Source organism: Oncorhynchus nerka, linkage group LG13 (assembly GCF_034236695.1).
Source record: "Oncorhynchus nerka isolate Pitt River linkage group LG13, Oner_Uvic_2.0, whole genome shotgun sequence".
NCBI lineage: Eukaryota > Metazoa > Chordata > Actinopteri > Salmoniformes > Salmonidae > Oncorhynchus > Oncorhynchus nerka.
This window is the reverse complement of record NC_088408.1, coordinates 80,951,231-80,966,069: the sequence shown is the minus strand read 5'-3', so window position 1 is coordinate 80,966,069 and position 14,839 is coordinate 80,951,231. Positions and strand designations below refer to the sequence as shown.

Sequence of the window (14,839 nt, the reverse complement as noted above, 5' to 3'; positions counted from 1 at the left end):
TTTTGCAGTTAATGAGCTTTTTATGCACGTATTTGATAGGTGGAGGCATGTTTTGTCAAGTGTTATGTGTATTGTTGAACTAATCCTTTCATTAATATTACATTTTGTGTAAGGGCTCTGTTCTATGGAAGCCCATTTCCACAAACAAAGAAGAAAATCTGACTACGAGTTATGAGATAATAAGTCAGAAAATATGAGATGGTGAGTTATTATTATGAGATAGCAAGTCATAAATGTGTTGTGTGTGTCTATGTGTGTGTGTGTGCTTGTGCGTATGTGTGTGTTTGCATGTCTATGTGAGAGAGCGAGCGAGAGTTTGTGTTGATATTGTTCCATTTTAATGCATTGGAGAGTTTTGTTGATGTGAGTTGGTGCCTGTTTGATGACGTCTGGTTGACATCTGATTTCATTCATTCAATTCAATCCATTAAAGGGGCAATCTGTGATTGGTACATCCATTTTTTGACTTTTCTATAAATTATTAATATATAGTTGTTGATTCTTGAAGAATGTAACTTAGAAAAGCCTCATGAGCAACAGTCTTACCCCATCACAACTCCATTGTTTGTAGACAATGTAATTATAAACAAACACTGCATAGCTTCAAAACACAGTTAAAACTATCTTTACACAACATTTTGGAGCACATTATTTTTTATTTACATCCACTATGTGTGTTGGTACATGAAAATGATATTACATGATAATAACATGCCTTGACACCGCTGCTGCTGTTGATACAAGTCCATCAGGAAGAGCATTGGAAGCAGAGGAACCATGTTAATAGTTAATTATCTCTCCGTTTTTTGAAGCGTACAAAAAAGCTTTGAAGGACAGGTTTTCCATCCAGAGCAGCTGTCTGCATCTGCAGTTTGTCATAGCGAGCGACAGGCAGACCATCCATTGTGTTCATTAGCTGGGCTTCCAGTCAGTTTCCCATGGTTCTGTGTTAGTGTGACATGTGTAAACTATGGTCTGTGAGCTGATACTGTGGTATGCAACTGTCCCAACCTCAGAGTTCTGCTTCCTAGTCCTGAAAGACCCCTTTCTAAAGTGTTGCATTATGTTCATAGTTGTCAGGCCAAGGGAGAAATGGATTATGATTCCTGATGAAGATGTTATGATCATTTATATTCAATAGTATTTTTTAAACTATTCATTGTATGAAAATATAATTATTTATGCACGCTAAGACTGCAGTTTTGCTGCTTCAGTATTTTACAATAGGATTCACAAAGCAACCAGAACAACAGGTAACAAAATATCTATAAATTAAGGCTGTTTTCTACAATATGGTCAGAGTATGTGCTGTATGTTCACCCTCTGTATGCATATCCATGTTATACAATTTTACATAAATAAATTCATCAATAAATAGGCTTTCACATTATCAAGCAGCAGAGAACTGTATTACATTTGTATTAGAAGAACACAGAACAACAAGAGAGGACCCCACACAAGGACTCCTTAAAACTCACAGAGGAGGGGAGGAGACACGAGGTGCCACCCCCCTCCTCTCATTCTCAGCCTGTTCATGATAACAGGCCAAATGCAGGTAAATCTTTTCCTTAGACGTGAAGGATGGCAGGGCCGGGGGGAGAGGGATGGGGGTAGTAGAGGTGAAGGGACAGAGAGGGTTTTCAGGGTGGTGATGGTGGGGGCACATGGGGGTACATGTAGGACAGTGAGTTATGCTACACTCTTAGAAAAAAATATGCTATCTAGAACCTAGAAGGGTTCTTCAGCTGTCCCAATAGGAGGACCCTTTAAATAACCTATTTGGTTCCAGATAGAATCCTTTCGGGTTCCATGTAAAAACCCTTTCCACAGAAGGTTCTACATGGAACCCAAAAGGGTTCTACTTGGAACCAAAAAGAGTTCTACCTGAACCAAAAGGGTACTCCTATGGGGACAGCCGAGGAACCCTTTCGGAACCCTTTTTCTAAGAGTATAAGTAGAGTCTGTTTCTATTAACGTTAGTAGAACAAAAATAGGACAGCACTCTGGTGAATAAACTTAAATTAAAATGTTTACTGCATCACAAATGTTTGTTGTCGTGACACTGATTGCCATTGCCTCCTATGCACGATGAAGAAAGGCTCATACCCGAAAAGTTTGTGTAGCAATAAAAATATGTTCATTTAAGTTTATTCATTGGAGTGCTGTCCTATTGTTTTGTACATACAGTACAATGGCTCAACACCCGGTCTAAGTTTATACAAGTGGAGTCAAGCATGCTGTTTATCTTTTCATGTTTCTATTAGTAACCATGGAATGTTGACAGACCCCCCCCCCCAGTTGTGAGTGGCGGAGCACGTTTCTCAATGCCAACACCTCCTTTTCGGTGCAGAGTAGTGGGAGAGAATGGCTCACATGTCATGTTACTAACTCTCTGAGGACAATGTGGGAAGGTGGGTGAGATAACCCAGTCCACCCTAACCTCTGACCTCAGCCCAAGTGCCAGGGGGAGGTGGTGGGGGTGAGGATGAGGGCAGGCCCCTAGCAGAAGTCCAGTCAGGTTTTTGCTTCCTCTTGGGAAGCCTGTTGCTGTTACTGTTAGAGAGACAGGTAAATGACGTGTGGATTAGTTTTAGCGTCTAGGGGGAGAACAGAGATAAGTGTCAGAGGAGGAGAGCTGACGCTCCCTCCCACATTTTCTTGAAATTCAAAATATAAATTTACAATGTACAAAGTGTAGGATTTTAGATGAATCATAGTTGCAGATACAACATAGTCCAGTTCTCCTTTGTCAAGGCTCAACTAAACTATTCTCTTCCTTTTTGTTTCTCTTCTCAACTGTTCTCAATGGTGATACCAGATTCAATTCAGGGTCTGTGTATTCTAATGCCACCATTTTGTTCTTAGTTTTTGCTTTGTTCCATCCAAACCCTGTCATTTCTCTTCACCACTGTCTCTCTCCATGTCCATATGACTAGCAGGGTGTGTAGACTAGCTATCTGCAGCCACACTCTGCCACTACCATGCCCTCGAACTTATACTTGTACGTGACCACTCCTGTGTCATCCAGGTAAAGCAGGGAGATCGGATCCAGCTTGGTGGGCACACAGCAGGCTCGCACCACCCTCTGCGGGATCTTCATGCTCACCAGTGTCTGGACGATGGCGTGCTTGGTGGGCGTCACGTGCTCGGTCAGTGGATATGTGCAGATGCCGGCGCTAGGATCCAGCTGTCCCAGCCGATGTCGTCAAACTCCACATAGAGGGACTGTTTCATGCACTGGTTGCCCTTGGCGTTGCGGCGGATCCTAGAGGCTGTGTCATAGATTAGGTGAGAGGGCATCTTCCTGGCCCTCAACCTGGCTCAGCTCCCCCCATAGCCCATTCAGCCCCAGCTCCAAGTCACCCTGAAGCACTGCCTCCGAAGTCTTGTGTCCAATCATCTCGTTCAGCTCCTGCTTGTCGTCACGGTGATCACCGCTCTGGTCATTGGAGAAGACGATCATCAGGGGTTTGTGTTTGTCCTGTGGGCTGGTGTCTATTTCCATGTCTTCCCTAAATGTCCTCCTCCCCTCTTCCTCTCCTTCTCCCTCGCCCTCTGCCAGTGCCTGCCCTCCATTCCCCTCAGAGGCCAGGCTTGCTATGTGCACCTCCAGCCTGTGGGTTGTGCCGTACTCTGACTTGCACCAGCGTTGGACAGCATCGGTCAGGTCAAAGGCCTCCCAGCCGTTATCAGTACCATAGACCTGCCGTGATGCCAGCTCCACTAACTGCTCCCGTCCTCCACCTCCTCCTCCTTTCTCAGTGTCCTCCCCTGTTCTGTTGTCCTCCCCTGTTCTGTTGTCCTCCCCTGTTCTGTTGTCCTCCTCTGTTCTGTTGTCCTCCCCTGTTCTGTTGTCCTCCCCTGTTCTGTTGTCCTCCCCTGTTCTGTTGTCCTCCCCTGTTCTGTTGTCCTCCCCTGTCCTCCCCTGTTCTGTTGTCCTCCCCTGTTCTGTTGTCCTCCCCTGTTCTGTTGTCCTCCCCTGTTGTGTTGTCCTCCCCTGTTCTGTTGTCCTCCCCTGTTCTGTTGTCCTCCCCTGTTGTTGTCCTCCCCTGTTCTGTTGTCCTCCCCTGTTCTGTTGTCCTCCCCTGTTCTGTTGTCCTCCCCTGTTCCTCCCCTGTTCTGTCCCCTGTCCCTCCCTGTTCTGTTCCTCCCCTGTTGTCCTCCCCTGTTCTGTTGTCCTCCCCTGTTCTGTTGTCCTCCCCTGTTCTGTTGTCCTCCCCTGTTCTGTTGTCCTCCCCCTGTTCTGTTGTCCTCCCCTGTTGTCCTCCCCTGTTCTGTTGTCCTCCCCTGTTCTGTTGTCCTCCCTGTTCTGTTGTCCTCCCCTGTTCTGTTGTCCTCCCCTGTTCTGTTGTCCTCCCCTGTTCTGTTGTCCTCCCCTGTCCTGTTGTCCTCCCTGTTCTGTTCTGTCCTCCCCTGTTCTGTTGTCCTCCCCTGTTCTGTTGTCCTCCCCTGTTCTGTTGTCCTCCCCTGTTGTGTTGTCCTCCCCTGTTCTGTTGTCCTCCCCTGTTCCGTTGTCCTCCTCTGTTCTGTTGTCCTCCCCTGTTCTGTTGTCCTCCCCTGTTCTGTTGTCCTCCCCTGTTCTGTTGTCCTCCCCTGTTCTGTTGTCCTCCCCTGTTCTGTTCCGTTCTGTCCTCCCCTGTTCTGTTGTCCTCCCCTGTTCCGTTGTCCTCCCCTGTTCCGTTGTCCTCCCCTGTTCTGTTGTCCTCCCCTGTTCCGTTGTCCTCCCCTGTTCCGTTGTCCTCCCCTGTTCCGTTGTCCTCCCCTGTTCCGTTGTCCTCCCCTGTTCTGTTGTCCTCCCCTGTTCTGTCGTCCTCCCCTGTTCCGTTGTCCTCCCCTGTTCCGTTGTCCTCCCCTGTTCCGTTGTCCTCCCCTGTTCCATTCTGCTGCTCCAGCTCATAGATGGTCACCTTACGGTTGACCCCGGCGTAGAGGTTGCGGTCGGTCTGAACCAGGGTGTAGAGACGCAGCTCTGCGGCGGTGATGCGCTCATGTTGGGGGAAGGGTACGTTGAAGAGCAGAGGGTGTCGTCTCACCCCTCCACTACCCAGACTGCAGGGAGGTGAGTCTGCAGGAGAGGAATACACAGAGACAAAGGCTGTTCATCAGTAGTTCTCCTTGTTGACGCTTTGAATAGACCACCATTGTACTACACTTCATGCTGTACTGTAACTGTAACATCCCATTCAACATTGAACTAGATCAAGTTGAATGAATATGTACAGTTGAAGTCGGAAGTTTGCATACACCTAGGTTACACTTGTTTTTCAACCACTCCACAAATGTCTTGTTAACAAACTATAGTTTTGGCAAGTCGGTTAGGACATCTACTTTGTGCATGACACAAGTAATTTTCCCAACAATTGTTTACAGACAGATTATTTCACTTATAATTCACTGTATCACAATTCCAGTGGGTCAGAAGTTTACATACACTAAGTTGACTGTGCCTTTAAACAGCTTGGAAAATTCCAGAAAATTATGTCATGGCTTTAAATCAAATCAAATCAAATGTATTTGTCACATACACATGGTTAACAGATGTTAATGCGAATGTAGCGAAATGCTTGTGCTTCTAGGTCCGACAATGCAGTAATAACCAATGAGTAATCTAACCTAACAATTCCAAAACTACTACCTTATACACACAAGTGTAAAGGGATAAAGAATATGTACATAAAGATATATGAATGAGTGATGGTACAGAACGGCATAGGCAAGATGCAGTAGATGGTATCGAGTACAGTATATACATATGAGATGAGTAATGTAGGGTATGTAAACAAAGTGGCATAGTTTAAAGTGGCCTGTGATACATGTATTACATAAAGATGCAGTAGATGATATAGAGTACAGTATATACATATGAGATGAGTAATGTAGGGTATGTAAACATTATATTAAGTAGCATTGTTTAAAGTGGCTAGTGATATATTTGACATCAATTTCCATCCATTCCCATTATTAAAGTGGCTGGAGTTGAGTCAGTGTGTTGGCAGCAGCCACTCAATGTTAGTGGTGGCTGTTTAGAAGTCTGATGGCCTTGAGATAGAAGCTGTTTTTCAGTCTCTCGGTCCCTGCTTTGATGCACCTGTACTGACCTCGCCTTCTGGATGATAGCGGGGTGAACAGGCAGTGGCTCGGGTGGTTGATGTCCTTGATGATCTTTATGGCCTTCCTGTGACATCGGGTGGTGTAGGTGTCCTGGAGGGCAGGAAGTTTGCCCCCGGTGATGCGTTATGCAGACCTCACTACCCTCTGGAGAGCCTTACAGTTGTGGGCGGAGCAGTTGCCGTACCAGGCGGTGATACAGCCCGACAGGATGCTCTCGATTGTGCATCTGTAGAAGTTTGTGAGTGCTTTTGGTGACATGCCAAACTTCTTCAGCGTCCTGAGGTTGAAGAGGCGCTGCTGCGCCTTCTTCACGACGCTGTCTGTGTGGGTGGACCAATTCAGTTTGTCCGTGATGTGTATGCCGGGGAACTTAAGACTTTACTACCCTCTCCACTACTTTCCCATCGATGTGGATAGGGGGGTGCTCCCTCTGCTGTTTCCTAAAGTCCAGAATCATCTCCTTTGTTTTGTTGACATTGAGTGTGAGGTTATTTTCCTGACACCACACTCCGAGGGCCATCACGTCCTCCCTGTAGGCCGTCTCGTCGTTGTTGGTAATCAAGCCTACCACTGTAGTGTCGTCCGCAAACTTGATGATTGAGTTGGAGGCCTGCATGGCCATGCAGTCTTGGGTGAACAGGGAGTACAGGAGAGGGCTCAGAACGCACCCTTGTGGGGCCCCAGTGTTGAGGATCAGCGGGGTGGAGATGTTGTTACCTACCCTCACCACCTGGGGTCGGCCTGTCAGGAAGTCCAGTACCCAGTTGCACAGGGCGGGGTCGAGACCCAGGGTCTCGAGCTTGATGACGAGTTTGGAGGGTACTATGGTGTTAAATGCTGAGCTGTAGTCGATGAACAGCATTCTCACATAGGTATTCCTCTTGTCCAGCTGGGTTAGGGCAGTGTGCAGTGTGGTTGAGATTGCGTCGTCTGTGGACCTATTTGGGCGGTAAGCAAATTGGAGGTGGGTCTAGGGTGTCAGGTAGGGTGGAGGTGATATGGTCCTTGACTAGTCTCTCAAAGCACTTCATGATGACGGAAGTGAGTGCTACGGGGCGGGGCGGTAGTCGTTTAGCTCAGTTACCTTAGCTTTCTTCGGAACAGGGACAATGGTGGCCCTCTTGAAGCATGTGGGAACAGCAGACTGGGATAAGGATTGATTGAATATGTCCGTAAACACACCAGCCAGCTGGTCTGCGCATGCTCTGAGGATGCGGCTGGGGATGCCGTCTGGGCCTGCAGCCTTGCGAGGGTTAACACGTTTAAATGTTTTACTCACGTCGGCTGCAGTGAAGGAGAGTCCACAGGTTTTGGTTGCGGGCCATGTCAGTGGCACTATATTGTCCTCAAAGCGGGCAAAAAAGTTATTTAGTCTGCCTGGGAGCAAGACATCCTAGTCCGTGACGGGGCTGGTTTTCTTTTTGTAACCCGTGATTGACTGTAGACCCTGCCACATACCTCTTGTGTCTGAGCTGTTGAATTGTGACTCTACTTTGTCTCTATACTGACGCTTAGCTTGTTTGATTGCCTTGTGGAGGGAATAGCTACACTGTTTGTATTCGGTTTCCGGTCACCTTGCCCTGGTTAAAAGCAGTGGTTTGTGCTTTCAGTTTCACGCGAATGCTGCCATCAATCCACGGTTTCTGGTTTGGGAATGTTTTAATCGTTGCTATGGGAACGACATCCTCAATGCACTTTCTAATGAACTCGCTTACCGAATCAGCGTATTCGTCAATGTTGTTGTTGGAAGCAATGCGGAACATATCCCAGTCCACGTGATGGAAGCAGTCTTGGAGCGTCGAATTAGATTGGTCGGACCAGCGTTGAACAGACCTGAGCGCGGGAGCTTCTTGTTTTAGTTTCTGTCTGTAGGCAGGGAGCAACAAAATGGAGTCGTGGTCAGCATTTTCGAAAGGAGGGCGGGGGGGCATTATATGCGTCGTGGAAGTTAGAATAGCAATGATCCAAGGTTTTACCAGCCCTGGTTGCGCAATCGATATGCTGATACAATTTAGGGAGTCTTGTTTTCAGATTAGCCTTGTTAAAATCCCCAGCTACAATAAATGCAGCCTCAGGATATGTGGTTTCCAGGTTGCAAAGAGTCAAATAAAGTTTGTTCAGGGCCATCGATGTGTCTGCTTGGGGGGGAATATGATTATGTGATTATAATCAAAGAGAATTCCCTTCGTAGATAATGCGGTCGACATTTGATTGTGAGGAATTCTAAGTCAGGTGAACAGGACTTGAGTTCTTGTATGTTGTTGTGATCACACCACGTCTCGTTAATCATCGTCTCGTTAATCGTAAGGCATACGCCCCCACCCCTCATCTTGTTTCTGTCGGCGCGATGCGTGAAGAAACCAGCTGGCTTTACCGATTCCGTTAGCGTCTCTCATGTGAGCCATGTTTCCGTGAAGCAAAGAACGTTACAGTCTCTGATGTCTCTCTGGAATGCTACCCTTGCTCGGGTTTCATCAACCTTGTTGTCAAGAGACAGGACATTGGCGAGTAGTATGCTAGGGAGTGGTGCCCGATGTGCCCGTCTCCGTAGCCTGACCAGAAGACTGCTTAGTTTGCCTCTTTTACGACTTTGTTGTTTTGGGTCGCAGGCTGGGATCCATTCCGTGGTCCTGGGTGGCCAAAGTCATATTCCTGGTCATACTGATGGTGAGTTGACGTTGCTCTTACATTCATTAGTTCTTCCCGACTGTATGTAATGAAACCTAAGATTACCTGGGGTACCAATGTAAGAAATAACATGTAAAAAAAAAAAAAAATACTGCATAGTTTCCTAGGAACGCGAAGCGAGGCGGCCATCTCTGTCGGCGCCGGAAGTCTTTAGGAGCTTCTGATAGGCTAATTGACATAATTTGAGTCAATTGGAGGTGTACCTGTGGATGTTTTTCAAGGCCTACCTTCAAACTCAGTGCCTCTTTGCTTGACATCATGGGAAAATCAAAAGAATTCAGCCAAGACCTCAGAAAGAAAATTGTGGACCTCCACAAGTCTGGTTCATCCTTGGGAGCAATTTCCAAATGCATGAAGGTACCACGTTCATCTGTGCAAACAATAGTACGCAAGTATAAACACCATGGGACCACGCAGCCGTCATACAGCTCAGGAAGGAGATGCATTCTGTCTCCTAGATATGAACGTACTTTGGTGCGAAAGTGCGAATCAATCCACCAGAACAACAGCAAAGGACCTTGTGAAGATGCTGGAGGAAACAGGTACAAAAGTATCTATATCCACAGTAAAACGAGTCCTATATCGACATAACCTGAAAGGCCGCTCAGCAAGGAAGAAGCCACTGCTCCAAAACCATCATAAACAAAGCCAGACTATGGTTTGCAACTGCACATGGGGACAAAGATCGCATGTTTTGGAGAAATGTCCTCTGGTCTGATGAATCAAAAATAAAACTGTTTGGCCATGATGACTGTCGTTATGTTTGGAGGAAAAAGGGGGAGGCTTGCAAGCCGAAGAACACCATCCCAACCGTGAAGCACAGGGGTGGCAGCATCGTGTTGTGGGGGTGCTTTGCTGCAAGAGGGACTGGTGAACTTCACAAAATAGATGGCATCATGATGCAGTAAAATTATGTGGATATATTGAAGCAACATCTCAAGACATCAGGAAGTTAAAGCTTGGTCGCAAATGGGTCTTGCAAATGAACAATGACCCCAAGCATACTTCCAAAGTTGTGGCAAAATGGCTTAAGGACAACAAGGTCAAGGTATTGGAGTCGCCATCACAAAGCCCTGACCTCAATCCTATAGAAAATTGGTGGGCAGAACTGAAAAAGCGTGTGGGAGCAAGGAGGCCTACAAACCTGACTCAGTTACACCAGCTCTGTCAGGAGGAATGGGCCAAAATGCACCCAAATTATTGTTGGAAGCTTGTGGAAGGCTACCCGAAACGTTTGACCCAAGTTAAACAATTTACAGGCAATACTACCAAATACTAATTGAGTGTATGTAAACTTCTGACCCACTGGGAATGTGATGAAATAAATAAAAGCTGAAATCATCATTCTCTCTACTATTATTCTGAGATTTCACATTCTTAAAATAAAGTGGTTATCCCTAAAACAGCGAATTTTTACTAAGATTAAATGTCAGGAATTGTGAAAAACAGAGTTTAAATGTATTTGGCTAAGGTGTATGTGAACTTCTGACTTCAACTGTAATTGTATTTTTTTAAATAAATTATGAGAAATTCACCTTAACATTTTTGGGATATTCTCAACCAAATAATTAAAAAACACTCAAATATTTAAGGTGCTACAGTATTTGTAAAAATAAATCAAATGTATTACAAATCTTATTGAAAATGTTTATCCTTCATTGTTTTTACTCTATGCATGCATGTGTTGACCTAATACAGGTTAATTTGGATACGTAATACATTTTTGATGAACAGTTGTGATAATAATACTTTCATTATAAAGGGATAAAGGGCTTACAGCACAATAATTATTTTTTACTTCAAATGAAAGAGAAGAACACCATCTAGCATAATTTGAACAGTACAGGATATGGATACCCAATACAGTACAGCGGTCCTCTACCTTCATTCTTGAAGCTGCGGATGATGTTGGCGGTGGGCATGGCGGTGCGGTCATTGGCGAAGCGGTTGTACAACTCCATCATGTACTCAGGAGGCTCCACACGGGCACTGCCAGGCGGCTGGGCAGGAGGGCCCAGGCTAGACAGGTTGAAGGTCCGGAGAAACTGGCCTCTCAGATTCACCAGCAGGCTCTGCATGTCCACATCATTGTCCTGCTCCAACAGAGATGGGTCTATGACTCCCCTGTGGCTGTCCCTCAGCCCAGGAGCAGGGTGATGCCTCTCTGGGGCAAGGGAGATGGGGCTGCCTTGCCCAGACAGGGGCCACATCAGGAGCAGCAAGAAGAGCAGGGGGAAGAGGATCCGGTGATAAAGGTAGCTTCCAACCTGGGGAGCCCAGTTTCCGCCATGGAGAGGAGTGGTACTGTTGTTGTGTCCACAGGGACGATCCAAGGTTGTTTGCAATTGAACAGAATTAGATCTATCACACGTGTTAATCCAATGGTCCACATTCAGCTTGATGAAGGGTGAGAAACAGCAACCGTGTTTTTCTCTTGCTGATCCGGGTGGTTGTCGGTTTTCTGGTGACTTAAAATGTGCTGTTGAACCTTGGAGCTGATCCGTGTGGAGGTCTGTGTTCTGTCGCGCTCTCTGTGTGTTCCTCTCTCTGTGTGTTTCTCTCTCTGTGTGTGGCTTGGAACCCAGATAAACTGCTTTTATTCTAGATCTCACACCCTTTATCCTCATGCACACCTTTTGATGTTGTTTACCAAAGAGGCATCTCTTTAGTTTTTTTCTCCCAGTATATCCCTCTGTTCTCTCTCCCCCCTCTCTCTCTCTCTCTCTCTCGCTCGCTCTCTCTATCCCTTTCTCTTTATCCCTCTCTCTCTCTCTCTCTCTCTCTCTCTCTCTCTCTCTCTCCTCTCGCTTTCTTTCTGTCCCTTATCTATGATATGGTAAGCATTTTGTGTGTGTTATCTCACTACTTCCTTAATGACGATTTTGTAAACATTAGCCCCTTCCTTGTGAAAGCAATATTTTTTGGGGTCAGCAGGGATGATATTGTTTATGTGTTTATTTGTTTTGTAAATTGTGGATCTGCAGACACAGGACTTTGCTCCATTGACCAGTTCTTGTTTACAAATCCGTAAAGGGTTTGTTGATGTTTATGAATGCGACAGGATATGTCGCAACCTTCCCAATTGAATGTAATTTGAATGAGGTGTGAGATGTAATGGGTACGGATAACAGATTTGTTGGACATCAGTAAATCTGCATAAAACAAACAGATTAAGATCAGTTGATGAGAACAGCACAACACATAATCCTGTATTTCATTTTCATTTTATGACAGAAGTTGTATTATTTCATAAATCAGTTGTAATACTTAAAAATGGAATCCTAAAAAACATTTATTTTATTTTGAGAAAAAAGTAAAATGAGAGAGGAATATGTTGAGTTTATTAACAAAATGCTATATCCACCAATTTTTCACATTTATGTTTTTCATCAGAAATTATTGCTAATTGGTACCTTCATGTGTGTAAAATATTACTGGTCTCAGATTTTTTATTAATAGATTTCAGATGTATTTGAAGTTCTTTTTGTTTTTGTTTTGCGAAACGATATGTATCCTCTGTTTAGCTATAATGGAATGTTCATATCCTGTATATTTGACGGTGATATGTGATTGTCTCACCTAGATATCTTAAGTCACTGTAAATCGCTCTGATAAGAGCATCTGCTAAATGACTAAAATGTAAATGTTTTACATACAGAGCTCATATTACTGTATGAATTATAACTAAAAAAAAATATTGATGTTACAAATGTATCATTTTGTGACTTATTTCTCTGAGTGAGGCAGATATGCACTGAGTGTACAAAACATTAAGAACACCTGCTCTTTCCATGACATACAGTGCATTTGGAAAGTATTCAGACCCCTTGACTTTTTCCACATTTTGCTACATTACAGCTTTATTCCAAAATTGATTCAATGATTTTTTCCCCTGATCAATACCCCATGATGACGAAGCAAAAAATGGTTTTTGAAAATGTATTAAAAATAAAAAACAGAAATACCTTATTTACATAAGTATTCACACCCTTTGTTATGAGACTCGAAATTGAGCTCAGGTGCATCCGTTTTCCATTGATCATCCTTGAAATTATTCTACACCTTGATTTGAATCCACTTGTGGCAAATTCAATTAATGGTACATTATTTGGAAAGGCACACCTGTCTGTATAAGGTCCCACAGCGGACAGTGCATGTCAGAGCAAAAACCAAGTCATGAAGTCGAAGGAGTTGTCTGTAGAGCTCAGAGACAGGATAATGTCGAGGCACAGATCTGAGGAAGGGTACCAAAAAAGGGCTGCAGGATTGAAGGTCCCCAAGAACACAGTGGCCTCCATCATTCTTAAATGGAAGAAGTTAGGAACCACCAAGACTCTTCCGAGAGCTGGCCACCCGGCCAAACTGAGCAATCGGGGGAGAAGGGCCTTGGTCAGAGAGATGACCAAGAACCAGATGGTCACACAGACAGAGCTCTAGAGTTCCTCTGTGGAGATGGGAGAACCTTCCAGAAGGACAACCGTCTCTGCAGCACTCCACCAATCAGGCCTTTATGGTAGAGTGGCCAGACGGAAGTCACTCCTCAAGTTGTAGAAACATCTCAAGGATGATCAATGGAAACAAGATGCACCTGATCTCAATTTCGAGTCTCATAGCAAAGGGGCTGAATACTTATGTAGATAAGGTATTTCTGTTTTTTCTTTGTCATTATGGGGTATTATGTGTAGATTGGTGAGGGAAAAAAGTATTTAATCCATTTTAGAACAAGGCTGTAACGTAACAAAATGTGGAAAAATTCAAGGGGTCTGAATACTCCCCGAAGGCACTGTAGTCTGACCAGGTGAATCTGGGTGAAAGATATGATCCCTTATTGATGTCACCTTTTAAATCCACTTCATTCAGTGTAGATGAAGGGGAGGAGACAGGTTAAAGAAGGATTTTTAAGCCTTGAGACAATTGAGACATGGATTGTGTAGGTGTGCCGTTCAGAGGGTGAATGGGCAAGACAAAAGATTTAAGTTCCTTTGAGGAGGTATGGTAGTACGTGCCAGCTGCACTTGTTTAAGTGTGTCAAGAACTGCAACGCTGCTGGGGTTTTCACGCTCAATAGTTTCTCATGTGTATCAAGAATGGTCCACCACCCAAAGGACATCAAGCCAACTTGAAACAACTGTGGGAAGCATTGGAGTCAACATGGCCCAGCATCCCTGTGGAATGCTTTCAACACTTTGTAGAGTCCATGCCCTGACGAATTGAGGCTGTTATGAGGGCAAAACGGGGTGCAAATCAATATTAGGAAAGAGTTACTAATGAGTGTATAGCATTTTGCAAAGAAACATGATTATTTGTCTATGTGAAATGAAACCATCAAGTGATAGATTTTATACAAATAAGTCCGTAATTGAACAACCCCATGCCATGATCAGATAGTGAAAAAACACACAGATCTATTTCATAATTCCTTTAACCAATAACAGCTAATTTACCAACATTTCAGAAAATTGACATATAGCGTTGTTGTTTCCCCGTCTGTTGTGGAAACAGAGTAGACTACACAACAAAACACAACTTTCCCGTAATCCACTCATTACCTAATTGAGTTTGGAAGTTTGCAACACTTAATGTAAGTACACTTCCTCTTTTAGTAGGCTAACATGTTGCAGAAGTCACAGCAGTTTTGGAAATGGGTTATCTCTGTCTGGATGTCTGATTAAGAGGCCTCACTGCCTATTAAATGCACAGCAGGCAGGACTTACAATTACTTCCAATGTGCCCTGTGCTGTTCCCTCACACGTCCCTCAGTTCAGTGGTTCTGAGGTCCTGAGTTTAGCTTTAGTCCAGATTCCACAGCCCAGAGTGGAGTGCAGGAGAGAGAGGGCTTTGCATGGGCAGACTGGTCTCCAAGCATTCCACTGTGATTGGGGAGACAGCATGGAGTCAAAGGTCAAACTAGAACTGCAACCTGGATGACTCAAGTTAGAACACTTCCCCACTGACCAGTGACCCGATGAGTAATCTACACTGAGTGCCCACTGTCTCTACCTCTCAATCAATCAATCAATCAATCAATGAAATGTATTTA

The 14,839-nt window shown here is 44.7% G+C and overlaps 1 pseudogene; it reads right to left on the bottom strand.

The window, feature by feature from the left end:
• Positions 1 to 556: 556 nt before the first annotated feature.
• Positions 557 to 11,089, bottom strand: LOC115140245 (bone morphogenetic protein 10-like; annotated as a pseudogene).
• Between the last annotated feature and the right edge of the window lie 3,750 nt (positions 11,090 to 14,839).